This window comes from Gymnoscopelus braueri, assembly GCF_963280865.1.
Source record: "Gymnoscopelus braueri genome assembly, chromosome: 8".
NCBI classification, from domain to species: Eukaryota; Metazoa; Chordata; class Actinopteri; order Myctophiformes; family Myctophidae; genus Gymnoscopelus; species Gymnoscopelus braueri.
The window spans coordinates 13,064,807-13,079,806 of NC_137609.1; the positions used below are offsets into that span (position 1 = coordinate 13,064,807).

Sequence of the window (15,000 nt, forward strand, 5' to 3'; positions counted from 1 at the left end):
CTTGAAATTTTTTAGAACCACTGGCTTAACCCATTAAGCCGATTCTAAAAATGTCTTCTAAACAGTTTTCTGAAAAACCTATGTTTCTATGTCAGTGGTTCTCAATCTTTTTCACTTCAAGGACCCCCAAAATTATATGTATTTGGCCGCGGACCCCCATCTCAAAACATTTTGTACCAGGGACCCCCAGAAACAAAGATTTGGGTTACAAATGTTCGCTTTAAAAAATATATATATTCAATGATTTGCACAAATTTTCACGATTTAAAAAAAAAATAGCAGATCTACAAGCTCGTAGCGCGGCACTCGGTGCCGCGCTATGAGCTTGTATATCTGCTATTTTTAAATAGCCAAAGTATAAAATAATGGTTTACTGTAAGCGGTTACACAGATGCGTTCCCAGTCTTAACGGCTTAAAAAGAACACTGAGGATTTTAGTGTGTACTATCCATGCCAATCAGTGAGTCCAGGCTGTAAACACCTGTCGCTCAGCGCTCCTATCCGTGCTAATCATCCCAGCCCCCCCCCCCCCCCATTTATGGTCTCTGGTTGGTTTTCTTTTTGTGAAAAAGTGTCTGACAAGCAGACTCCGGCTAATGATGGCCGTCACCAGAGGAACGTGGCGTTCCCGAGCTGTGCACCAGAGTGTCCTATTTACTCACACTGTGCCTGCTGCAAAAGGAAAGACTGCTGAGAAACCCGTTTCTCTGATCCTTGGGCACTGTGCCGTAATGATGGCTGCCTGTGAAGCACCTCCACACATCCTCCTCTGTCTTTAATTGTTACCACCTGCCTCTCTCTACACAAGCGATTCTGTGTTCGTGCACGCACACGCCAGCGTGTGTGCGTGTGCGTGTGTGTGTGTGTGTGTGTGTGTGTATGTGTGTGTGTGGGGAGTTTTCTTTTGGTTTGCTTTCAAACAACGGTTGATTCAAATCTTCCATGACAGGCATGCAGAGAGAGAGAGGAAGAAAATAAATGAGAAAAGGGAGATGAGAAAAATGTCAAGGTCACAGCAAGTTCTCCGCTTGTCCTTCAGGTGTGATAACCAGGTCTAAAAGCTCCAATAAAATGCCTCCTTAATTCCTGTCTTTTTATCCCACCAAGGCCTGCCAACCCTCCCACCCCACCCCACCGCCAAACCCTGTGCACCTCTCATGTTTTATGACCCTTGTCTGTGCAAGGGGGGACTTGGATCTTTGGAGATTTACTACAATCGAGCATTTATTTATTTATTTTCCTCTCACAGAGTACGAACGTTGAGCGTTAGCAATCTTCAGGAAAGATATGAAAGGATGTCTCACGGAGCCCCCCTCATCAACGGCACATGCGGTATAAAAGAAGAAGAGAAAGAAAAGTTTCATTTCCCCAGGAGAGACTCGAGAGAGAGAGAGTTTCGAGAGAAAGTTCTGCGATCATTTTAATAATAATAATAATAATAAAAGGGGTGTGGGGGGGGGGGGGGGGGGGGGGGAAGTCGGTCAGGCACCTCTCATTTTTATATTTACTTTTGGAAACTTTTAGAAGCCTCTCCATGCCCAGACATTCTGAATGCATCAAAGCTTCCATCACCCTAGAAATCAGTATGCACTGTGTGGATGTTTGCACGGCACACACACACACACACACACACACACACACACACACACACACACACACACACACACACACACACACACACACACACACACACACACACACACACACACACACACACACACACACACACACACACACACACACACACACACACACACGTGCGCACGCACACAGCAGATTGATTCTGACAGCTGAATATTTGACAAGTAACGGCCTGGAATCATTTCTTATTCAACGGTTCCGCTGACCCAAACATGACCCTAACCTGCCCTGAGCTGTTCATCCATAACCCTAATCTTAATGTTTAAACAGATTCCATCAGACTGTGTTGCGAGGAGAGATGGGTGCACTGTACAGCCTGAGGCCCGTGATATGCCATAGGGTGAGACCAGACTGTAAAGAAGGTCCACAGGGTCACTCCAGATTCCACCGGATGGAGGACGTGCCATAGCTACTGTATCTATGCTGTGTCAAGCTATTGCGTGATGTGTGCATGTGTGTCTGAAAAACACATGTGTTTTTCAGATACGCATGTATGCGCACACGTGAGGGGGGTCTCAGCTTTGTCAGATGTGAGAAGGGGGCTCCAAGGAAAAGAGGTTGGGAACCACTGCACCAACACCTCTGTTTGGATATCATCTTGTTCTGTGATTTCCTCCTCACGTGTATAACCCATTAAAACCGGGAAAGCATCTGTGTCATTTTAGATTTCTGCTGCTATTCTTCTGCTATTAAAAAAGAATAGCAGATATACAAGCTATACAATATACGAGCTTGTAGATAGATTTTTTTTTTTATCGTGAAATTTCGTGCAAATATTTGAACATAATATTTTTAATATTATTAATATATTTTTCTGGGGGGTCCCTGGAACAAAATATTTTGAGATGGAGGTCGGCGACAAAATACATATCATTTTGGGGGTCCTTGATATGCTTTTTTTTTTATTGAATATAAAATGAATATATTTATTTTGGTTTGGCAATGAATTGGATCTGCTTTTAGGTACTCTGAGAAAGCACATTTCCCAACCAATAGGGACTCCGAATCCCCCAGTACATAAAAGTAGATCCAAAAGGACAGGCGGTAGCTGGAGTGGTGGAGGGTGAGCAGTAGTTTTAAAGCAGCAGCAGCAGCACAGCAGTAGGCAGAAGCAAAAGGCAAGCAAGGAATGATCAATGCAACTTCCCCATTTAAATAGGGTGCTCTATTATGAAGTGACAAGTGAGTATGTGATTGGTTGAGAATAGAAGCATGGAGCTGAGACCGACCAATTTGACCAGGTTGGCCAGCAGCAACTGTCTGAGTTCCCTGACAGAACTCAGACAGTGCGACGCTCATTTTTCCAGAACTGGAAGATGGCAGTACGGAGCCCCTGAAGGGACAAGGTATATATTTTTTAGCCGTAGTTTTATTTTGAAAAGCCGTTTATATTTTGTGGGTTGGAAAATCACGGATTACTTGTTGGTCAATAATTTTTTTATGTGGGTGAAAAAACCTTTTAGGTAGCAGAACTTTAAAAAAAGGTTGGTGGGAAAAAATGTACGTGTGTGAAAGGAACTTGTGGGAACGAGATAAACTTAAGAAAATATAAATCACAATACAATGACAAATAAACCAAAAAAACATTTCTTTAAAATGTTTAAAAAATATTTCACCAATATTTTTTTCTCCTTAATATTATTTGTTCCCACGAGGAACTTTTTTTTCGCTACCCAAAACGTTTTTTTTTTCACCCACATAAAAAACTAACTCCCCAACTTTCTTTCCTGCACCCTTGAAAAAAAAAACTCATAACACATAAGCCATAATTTTCCAACCCACAAAAATATAAACCAACATCTTTTAAAAAATAAACATGTACCCCTAAAAAAAATCTACCTAATAATGTCCCTTCGGGGGCTTTGTAAGGCAGAGAGGCTTTATCGAAAACTAAAACATTTATACAAAATAACAACAAAAACTGTTGAAGGAACTCTTGGTGATTAGGAGTAGCAGTGTTGAGAGCAGCATAAATGATGGATGATGATTTGACTTTATGGTGGCGATGCAATTTGATTGCAGTCGTCCACACAGGAAAGGCCCTGTGCCAGAACGGTTATGGCCCTTGATTTATCTACACTGAATGAAGAAAAAATAAACAGCACTTGGTTCTACCTGTTTCTGTAAAACTTTGAGTCCACGTTTCTTGGCACAATAATAGCTGAGTATCACATTTTGACGGGACATAATTAATTTTAAGCTAAAGTTGTCTTTCTTGTGAATCACACTGCCAAGTTTGAGGTGTTGCACATGCATCACTTTACACATGAAAAGGCACATTATGATGTGTTTAAATCATACAGGGTGTATATTTTAGCATAGTCTTTTTTTCATAGTGTTTTTACACTGGGACATGAATTTTGGGTTGAACACTGAAACCCAGACCCAAGACATTACAGTAGCCTACACTACAGTAGAGTACAGATCAGCACAGTACATAAAGTACAGTACAGTACAATAAAGCTGTAACTACGAGAGGGTACAAAGTACATTTGTAGACTCTCAGAGATAAATGAACACTGAGGATTTTACTGTGTAGGCCTACATGTAAAGGGTTGGTTACATGGACTAGTGGATCGAGTAACTCTTTCAACACCCACTTTCAAGTCCCTATGGTGGTTCTCTCATCCAATACGTGCCAAACTCGGCACAAACACTGTTCAGGGGTCTGGCATGCGAATAGTCAAAACAAAAAAGACTAAATTGCACACATATGGGGCACTACAGCAGTGTTACTGCTGTGTTTAACACTTCACATGGCCATAGCTCGGTAACCATTGCTCTGACCATTGCTTTGAAGGCCGCAGAGTGAAAATTGCAGATCTACAAGCTCACAACGCATCACAATGTGACATGTTGTGTCAACAATAGCTTTCACTATTATTGATACTTTAAAAATGTTCTTTGAAAATCTTCAAAATGTCAAAACAACAATGCATTAATATTAAAAAGACAATATGCCTTGTAACTTGTACTTGAAAACATGTACTTGGGTATTATTTAGAAACTGAGTGAGTAATGTATTCTGATTACTTTCAGTTCTTCTTACTCCAAAATAATGAATTCGAATACAATACAATGTTAAATGAAATCACTGAAACTAATTAGATTACATTACCTGTACATGCCGGTAATTAGTCATCTATTACTGACTCCATTTTGAATGCAACCTTCCCAACAATGGCCATCGGTGTGTAAATGTGTGTGTGAATGGGTGAACGTAACACAAAGACAGACACCGTCAAAGGAAGGCTAGTATATTAGCCATCAAATGATTTACATGTCACACTCCACTCAGCGCTCGCTCGCTCACACACACATGAACCGATTGACACAGACTGGGCTTTTGAAATGAGCCTGGAAAGTAATTACATACAGCTTCCCTCAAATACGGGAATGAGGGGGAAAAAATTGTAATTATGCCTTTTTGCAAAATGTGTCCACCGAAGGGGGTGGGGGGGGTGGGGGGGGGGGGGGTGGGCGTTGCATTAACAAGTGTTGAATTACATGAAACTTAAAGAGCAATTTGTAAAGACATATTACCCGCCTTTGAATCCAGTAAAAGACAGAATCCCTCTTGCCCAGCGCTCATCTCTCTCTCTCTCTCTCTCCATCCACACCCCCCCTCTCTCTCCACCCCCACACCCCCCTCTCTCTCTCGCCTGCCAAGGCACAGCTCAAGTCCCTCGACAGCACGAGGCAGAAAAGCAGGACAAAAATCTGCCTTTTTAGGGACAGTGACTTAATTGAAATTCCGACAACTGTGTTCACAAGCCTGCCGTCGCCAGAGCACCACATATGAGAGATGATGAGAGACAAGAGAGAGAGAGGAGCCCACGCCTTTCATCCATCTGTGTGTGTGGTGGAGGTGAGTCCGAGCCCCCCGGTCCCGCAACATCAAAGGATGACAAAAACCCAAACTCAGCAGTAAACATAACCCGTAATGGAGTCAGTCGCCACGTTTGCCTTTGAAAATCCAATGTGTTCATGCTAATGCTCCGTGGCGGACGCTAATAGAGGATGTTCTGTATAAGTAACGCTCTCCTCCACCCCCGGGGGAAGAGAGACCACAAATCTAGTGGTATTGAGGACTTTTATTTGCCACAGAGCTTAGTTTTGGCAATAATCCAAAATCCAATGCAAAAGTCTCATAGGCTTATCAAGTTATCAACCAGATGGATGATAACTTGATGACAGAGGGTTGGCCAACAAAAAACAGGAAATCATGAGGATCCACATAGAAACATCGTGGCTCCAATGTGGCTCTACTGCAGTGATTCTCAACCTAATTTCAAGGACCCCCGGTTTGATATCAGTTCAGTTTATTTTTCAGCACTTTTGGACAACAAAATACATGTCTGTGTTATGTACATCAGTGCATTTAGAACAAGGCATAGTCTAGAAAGGTCCACGGAACAGGTTGTGAAGTCCATTTGATATAATAAGGTGTCCAAGATGGTGGAAAAAAGGGTACAGGGAGAAGCATAACGCTTATCGAGCCCTACCCCTGGCTCAGTCTGCATAAATACATTTAATTGTCACAGTGTTTACAGCACCCTTCAAGAATACATAATTAACATGGTGTTTTTGCACACATACATACAGCATACCCTCACACACATGTGACCCTCGCTCTCTCTCACACACACTCACAACTCTCTCTCTCTCTCTCTCTCTCTCTCTCAAGTGAGAGTCAAGATAGCAAAGAGCTATACGGAGCACGAGTGTCGCAGGTCTAGCGGAAAGTATGATAATAATTACAATAGAAAATATATATAGTAACTATATATTAATAGGTATTGTGGTATCGTTTCAAAACATGTGCACGGTATTTTCATATAAATAATGCTATTACATTTTTAAGTTGACAGTATTGTGGGGTAACAGAACGATTGGAGAAGACTTGTATATACTTGTATTATGCTTATATCATACAATGCAATAAAGCCAGCGGACTTGTTGTGGTCCTTTCACATGTAGTTAGTTTATCAGCCTGAAGCTCAATAATTCAGCATTATGAAAATGGGTATACGTCACGGAGAGAAGGAAAACAACATGTACACGTGATGCGGAAGTCTTCCGCGAGGAGACATGACACTCGGTCAGAGCCTCCACTCGTCCGTCTCTCTCTCTCTCTCTCTCTCTCTCCTCTCTCTCTCTCTCTCCTCTCTCTCTCTCTCTCTCTCTCTCTCTCTCTCTCTCTCTCCTCTCTCTCTGACTCATCTCTCTCTCTCGTCTCTCTCTCTCTCTCTCGCTCTCTCTCTCTCTCTCTCTCCTCTCTCTCTCTCTCTCTCTCTCTTCTCTCTCTCTCTCTCTCTCTCTCTCTCTCTCTGAAGTGAGGCTAATAAAACCCGCCAGATATGTTAAAGACAAGTCAAACTTTATGTGTCTTTTACATTAAATCATGTGAGTACTTTTCCCTGCATTGTAAAGCACTTTGAGCAGCCAAAGTCCACTGTGTGTGTGTGTGTGTGTGTGTGTGCGTGCGTTGCGTGCGTGCGTGCGTGCGTGCGGTGCGTGCGTGCGTGCGTGCGTGCGTGGTGTAGTGTGTGATAGCTCCACCCTTTGCCAGACTCATGTGACAAAAAACAGGGAAAGAGGTTGTTATTCTGACTCTCTTCACTGACAACACACAGAGACAGACAATAAGATTCAACTTCAGATCAAACACCCAACTTAAAGTGAGGGAGGACAGACTGTCTTGATACAGGAGGGAAAACTGACCCAGACCACTTGAACCTGCTGCTGACTCTGTCAGCTGAAATGGACAAGAACCAGCATTCACAGTGAAAGTCAACTTCAGGGAACTGGCTGATTTCCTGGCTTGAGGAGAGCGTCTGTAGCTTCACTCAAATGGGAGACCAAATGGCTTCCAAGTTGTCTCGCCCTGAAGAGGATTATTGCTGTCCTGTGTGTTGTGACATCTTTAAAGATCCTGTTCTCCTGTCCTGTAGCCACAGCTTCTGTAAAGACTGTCTACAAAAATGGTGGAGAGAGAAGAAAATAAAGGAATGTCCAGTTTGTAATGAGAGCTATTCAGTGGATCCACCCAGAAACCTGGCTCTGAAGAACGTGTGTGAGGCCTTCATACAGGAGAGACATCAGAGAGCGTCAACAGGGTCTGAGGTTCTCTGCAGTCTGCATGCTGAGAAACTCAAACTGTTCTGTCTGGAATGTCAACAGCCAGTTTGTCTTGTGTGTCGAGATTCTAAAAAACACACCAAACACAGATTCAGACCCATCGATGAAGCACTTGATCACAAGGAGGAAGTCCAGAAATCACTGAAGCCTTTAAAGGAGAAACTGGTGGTTTTTAATACATTTAAAACAAACTATGATCAAACAGCAGCACACATTCAGTTCCAGACTCGGCACACAGAGATGCAGATTAAGAAACAGTTTAACAAGATGCGTCAGTTTCTGCAAGAGGAAGAGGATGCTAGGATTGCCGAACTGTGGGAGGAAGAGCAGCAGAAGAGTCAGATGATGAAGGAGAAGATTCAGAGTCTAAACAGAGACATCTCAACTCTTTCAAACACAATCAGAGTCATAGAGGAGGAGCTGAGAGCTGAGATCTCATCCCTGCAGAACTTAAAGACCACAATGGAAAGAGTCCAGGTCACACTGCAGGACCCACAGCCAGTCTCAGGAGCACTGATAGACGAGGCCAATCACCTGGACAACCTGACCATCAGCGTCTTGTACAAGATGAAGGACATAGTCTCCTACACCCCTGTCATTCTGGACCCCAACACTGCCCATCCGGTATACATCCTTTCTGATGATCTGACCAGTGTGAGCCGTGGAGAGAAACAGCAGCTTCCTGACAACCCAGAGAGGTTCGAACACTTCGGCATGTTCTGGGCTCTGAGGGCTTTAACTCAGGGACTCACAGCTGGGATGTTCAGGTTAGAGACAACACATACTGGGCAGTAGGTGTGTTAGCAGAGTCCTTTCCGAGGAAGGGAGACAGAGCGGGTCAATTCTGGAGAATTCGGTTGCATGACGGTAAATACACAGCATACTCTTCACCAGGGTCACTCACTGATCTCTCAGTGAAGCAGAAACCCCAGAGGATCAGAGTCCAGCTGGGCTGGAATGAAGGAAAGCTGTCCTTCTCTGATCCTGATACCGACACACACATACACACCTTCACACACACTTTCACTGACACACTCTTTCCATACATTTACATTGGTCAGATTGGTGGTACTCTGAAGATATTACCAGATGATGATGATGATGATGATGATGATGATGACAGTCTTTAAAGGGTAATACCTGTCAATTTTTGAATCTTTACGATTCTGTTGTGGTCGAGGACAGTCATCATGAAACGATAACGATAAGACCTTTTATTGATCCTGCGAGGTAAAAGACAGTACTGTACTGTAGGAACAGCATGATGGAAAGACATCACAGTCAACACAACACCATCAGTGATTTGGAACAGAAACATATAAATAAATAAAGTGCATATCGTTGCTGTCGGGTAGAAACCTCTTATCTCCATATTCTAACTTTTTGTGATTTTTTGTTAATTAACACCCTACTTGATCATACTACAGTGTCACACAAAAGTATCCAAAGTAGCAGATCTTCAAGCTCGAAACGCGGCGCGAAGCGACACATTTTGAGCTTGCAGATCCGCTACTTTAGCAGTTTTTGAATTATAATCCATTTGGAGGTTTCAACCCGACAGAGACGATATGATACGTCTCCTAAAAGCAACACTCTGATCTGTGATGTCATCATCATATACACTGGTGGGCCCTGAGGATATTTCAAATGGGTGCCCAAAAAATAAGACTAAAAAGAGTCGGCTCGAAACGTTACCACTATTAAACATACAATTGGGAGCAGCAATTGTTGTGCAGACTCCAGACTCTTTTTATCCTTATTTATTGTTACTGTTTTTGGTCCAGCACCCAACCTAGTAGGTTTGGGATGTGCGTGACTTTTGGCTTCTCTTTCAACCTGATGTTCTGAGCCCTGTAACACGATCAGATCCTCTGATTGGCTATTTTGATCCTACAAATAAGACACAAGTGTGTGTTTTTTTACTATGGTTGTGTAACATGTATCTGTTCCCACTTTACACCCTATTTTGTAGCACTTTTTTAAAATCTGTGTCTCACTATGGATCATTACAGAATAATAGTTTTGCATCTGACAGACCTCTGTGAACATTAACTTTATGTCAGTGTGCAAGCATTCCGTTTGTTTTAGTGTGTTGAGCAACAGGGAGCTGAGGGTACAGAAATACAACACATGACTCTGACTGGAATAAAACCAGAGACATGTGACTATATTTACCAACTAGTGCACCACTGACATATTCTTCTGAGATAAAGATTATTCTGCAATATGACTGATATATATATTGCTCTGAGTTCTAATGAAATTATAGATCTGAAAATAAATTGTAAGTGAATAAATCTAATGGGTCATTCTGCATAATATGTACTCTTCATTTAATATGTCATTTTGATTAATACTTTTGTACTTTTACTCAAATAAAATTTGAACACTACTTGTAGCAGAGTATTTTTTTTATATTGTGGTATTGCTTTTACCCAAGTTAATACTGTGAGTACTTCTCCCTCCACTGGTTAGAATGCCAGGACAAGAGAGTGTAGATGAGTCAGTTACCTGCATTAGTCACCCAGCTGATATACTCACTCATGAAAGACTGGAGGTCACAGCCTAATTGCCAAGACTTCTAAATGGAAGTGTTATTCTGTATGCCAGTGGTTCTCAAGCTCATTCATGTCAAGGGCCCCCAAATTGATAAATATTTGGGCGAGGAGAAGGAGTCAGAGGAGTCAAAGGAGTCAGAGCGCGGTTATAACAAAAAGTGTATACGTCTGCATACTTTTATATTTATTTGACGGCATCACTTGTTCTGCACCAGGCAGGATGATTGTATATTATAGGGTGTATATACATCTGTATACTTTTTTAATACTTTAATGTGATGTTATTCTTACCTATTGTAAATCTTTGCCCTGTATCTGTAACTTTTACTGCTGTGCTGTCTCTGGCGCCTGAATTTCGGGGATCAACAACGGCATCTATCCGTCTGTGTAGCCTACACTGTTCACCTTGGCTAAGTGACAATCCACCCCGACTGTCATGTCCAGATATGACAGTACAGCCATGTTTTGTCCTTGATTATAGATAGCTATGTCTTCCTTTCTGCTAAACATGCAACTACTGCATATGAGCCTCTACCAAGAGGACATCTGTTGACTATGCAAGTCTATTTACAACTCACAGTTTAGTAAGCAAACCATGTTTTCTCCTGTTGGTCTGTATGTCAGGGTAGTCAGGGTAACTATTTGTACATTTAGCATGGTCATGTAGAAATGGCCATTTATGGAATCCGTCCACCAACCAAGACTCCATCTATTTGTGTTGTCTTGTTCTGCATTTGCATTTTGTTAATAAATACATTGATTCATTCCACTCTACCCTTGTGGGAATTAGTTTTCATAGTTTTCGTCATACTGAAATAAGGTATAGGGACTGAGTGACAGTGACAGTGAAGTGACAATTTAAGGACTTTTAAGACCTTTTTAATGCATCAAAAGAAAGAAAGAAAGAAAAGAAATAAGACCATTACTGCATCAAAAGTAGTCAACAAACTATAATATAAAAACTGGTCAAACAGTATAAGAAAATAGACGATCTATAAGCTCACAACGCCTCGCAAGTCGCAACGCGAGGCGTTGTGAGCTTGTAGATCTGCTATTTTCACAATATTTATCTGCGGAACAGAGTCAAACCAAATGTAATGCCTCAACTCCTACAATTCCAAGTGCTTGTCAGGGTGGGGGGGTTTTCTGAAAAATATGTACACACATTTTCACGATAAAATCTAAAATAGCAGATCTGCAAGCTCATAGCGCTATGAGCTTGTATACCTGCTATTTTTTAATAGCCAAAGTATAAAATAATGGTTATAGCTCAAATCTAAAATGACACATGATGCGTTCCCAGATTTAATCGGTTGAAAACAAATAGCAGATCTACATGAACGTATAAGAGCTTCTAGATCACCTGTTTTTTAGTTGTAGGGTTACAGTTAACCCATTAAGACCTGGAACGCATCTGTGTCATTTTTTCATTTGACCTAAAAATCATTATTTTACACTTTGGCTATTCAAAAATAGCAGATATACAAGCTCATAGCGCGGCACCGAGTGCCGCGCTATGAGCTTGTAGATCTGCTATTTTTGAAAGATCGTGAAAATGTGTGCAAATCTTTGAAATATATATATTTTTCAAAGCGAATATTTGTAACTCAAATCTTTGCTTCTGGAACTAAATGTTTTGAGATGGGGGTCCGCGGCCAAATACATATAATTTTGGGGGGTCCTTGACATGAAAAAGTTTGAGAATCACTGACATAGTAACATACGTTTTTTTTCCAAAAAAGGATTTAGAAGACATTTTGTAGAAGCGGCCTCAGATCTTAATGGGCTACAAAAACTTTTTAAAAATTAAACTTTAGTCCCACAATAGAGACAAAAAGGTTGAAAGTGACAGATTCTACAATAGGTATCTTGCGGCGCCGCCGCCGACCCAAAGCCAAACTGCTCATGTTCACGCCTTGACATTTTTGTGCTGGAATTTCACGAGGAGCCAGATGGCAGCTGGCAGCTGTCTCCTGCATTGTAAAAACTCTCTCTAAAATTTCAATTTCAATTTGTGTTAGTGTGTAATATGTCTCCATTGACCTCTGGGAAACAGCTCTAGAGGAACTTTACTGAAATAGATCCTTTCATTTCTTCATATAACACTGCAGTGCTTTTTAACCCATTTAAGACCGGGAAAACATCTGTGTCATTTTTTAAATTTCTTTAGGCTATTCAAAAATAGCAGATATACAAGCTCATAGCGCGGCACCGAGTGGTTGCTTGTAGATCTGCTGTTTTTGAAAAATCACGCAAATTTGTGCAAATCTTTGAATATGTATATATATTTAAAGCAACGTTTTTTTTACTCAAATCTTTGCTTCTGGGGATTCTACAAGATGTCTTCTAAATCCTTTTTTTTTTTTTTTTTTTTAATATGTTGCTATAATATCAGTGGTTCTCAAACTTTTTCATGTCAAGGACCCCAAAAATTATATGCATCTCTACATATTTTGTTCCAGGGACCCCCCAGAAGTAAAGATTTGAGTTAAAAATGTTTGCTTTAAAAAAAATTGCAGATCTACAAGCTCAGAGCACGGCACTCGGTGCAGCGCTATGAGCTTGTGTTTCTGCTATTTACACAGATCCTGGTTTGAATGGGTTAAAATTGTTTTTGGTTTTATTGAAGTGGACAGAATTATAAAATGGTAAATGGTTCATTTATATATAGCACCTTTATCCAAGGCACTTTACAGTGATTGTGCATTACATTCACCCATTCACACACACATTCACACACACATTCACACACACATTCATACACCGATGGCGGAGGAAACCATGCAAGGCGCCATGCCTGCTCATTGGGAGCAATTAGGGGTTCAGCGTCTTGCTCAAGGACACTTCGACACTAACTCTGGGGTTGAGCCCGGGATCGAACAGGGAACTTTCGGGTTCCCAAGCGGCCGCTCTACCTCCTGAGCCCCTAATTACTCTGAAAGTAAGAACTCCTTGAAATACATTCTGAAGAAAGAGGAGTGATATTATGCTAAATTTTGTGCATGGTGGTAATATGAAAATAAATCAAATATAAATGAAATAAAGATAAGCACTTTAATTACATTTCTCTGTCTTTAGACTATGTAGGCCTATACCAGTGGTTTTCAACCCTTTTCATATAAAGGTCCATTATTTATTCGGCATTTGAGCCACGGACCACCCTTTGATGAGATTTAGCCTCTCAGACCCAGAACTTAGAATATTTTGTTATCGTTGGATTTTATCCACAATTCCATGCTGTATTGATGTTAGTACCATAGGAGAGACAACAGGCAAACGTTGAGCAAACTCTTGAGAGCGTAAAATGAAACCAAATGGACCCGTAAGATCTAATAAGGGTCCATTTACCAACTCTCCATTTAGCTGGGGAGCACCTGGAACCCCCTCGAGGACAACTGGTGGTCCCCGGGCCACTGGTTGAGAACCACTGGCTTATACTATTACTGTATCTCAATCCTCATAATGGGTGTTGATGAAGCATGACCTGTTGTGTTGATGAACCTCTCATTAGTGCAACTCTTTCCATCTCAATGGCTCTGATGTGCATCTTTGTGACCAGCCAGGCCCTCCACCATGCATGGCCCCGTTTTGGCAAATCACCATCACTTTTTCCTTGGTCCAAGACCAACAATTCCAAATAGTCTCTCTTTCTCACACACACACATAGAGAAAGCACTGCTCGCACTCACGAGTGCACGCACATAGATACACACTGCATAGTGCAGACACGTGCACATGTTGTGTGGGACAAAGATGGACGTGCATCCGACACATTGACACATCCGTGCACACGCACGCACACACACACACACACAGTATACAGATAAAAAGCAGTGAAAGGCCAATAATACACGCACGTACACACACGCACGCGTGCACGCACAGCACACACACACACACACACACACACAAACAGTATACAGATAAGTAGCAGTGAAAGGCCAATAATACACGCACATACACACACACACACACACACAATGAACAAACACATAGACAAAGACATTCGTGTTTAAGCACACACACACACACACACACACACACACACACACACGCACACACGCACACACACACACACAAATAAACAAGCGAACAAACAATCAAGACAGCCCACGGGGCAGTGGGGTAATGAAAGAAGTTGTGTAAACCCCAGATGCGCTTAATCCAGACACTTACAAGAGAGCGTGATTCATGGTGTATTACTGCACTAACACTGCAGAGAGAGAGAGAGACACTAGCACTGCAGAGAGAGAGAGAGAGAGAGAGAGAGAGAGAGAGAGAGAGAGAGAGAGAGAGAGAGAGACAAACTAGCAACCAATCCTCTTTATGTGAGAGACTCTACTGGAGAGAGCCTGGGAGGCCATGAGGAGAAGTGCTTGAGTTGATTAGCCATTATGACCTATGTGACTTGTGTGTGTGTGTGTGTGTGTGTGTGTGTGTGTGTGTGTATAGGTACTGCATGCATGCATGTGTGTTTGTTAGGTTAAGTGTATGTTATCCAGAGTCTTCATCGAAGATTTGGTTACGTTTGCACACTCACTAGAGTTACAAATGGTGGTTGCCCTGTAATGTTATTCTTATGACCTGAAGTGGATTTTCAATTTATCGCCAACAGTCATTTGGAGATGTTGACTAGCTTTGTTGTTTGTTCACTCGTAGC

General features: G+C 41.8%; 1 protein-coding gene and 1 pseudogene across 2 annotated transcripts in view; one reads left to right on the plus strand and one right to left on the minus strand.

The window, feature by feature from the left end:
* Window positions 1-15,000, minus strand: part of cadm2a (cell adhesion molecule 2a) — a 441,503-nt gene that overhangs the window by 84,991 nt on the left and 341,512 nt on the right. The gene's annotated exons all lie outside the window — the stretch shown is intronic.
* LOC308090050 (E3 ubiquitin-protein ligase TRIM39-like) lies at window positions 7,507-8,912 on the plus strand (annotated as a pseudogene). The gene has a single exon. The product of its transcript is annotated as an E3 ubiquitin-protein ligase TRIM39-like (transcript).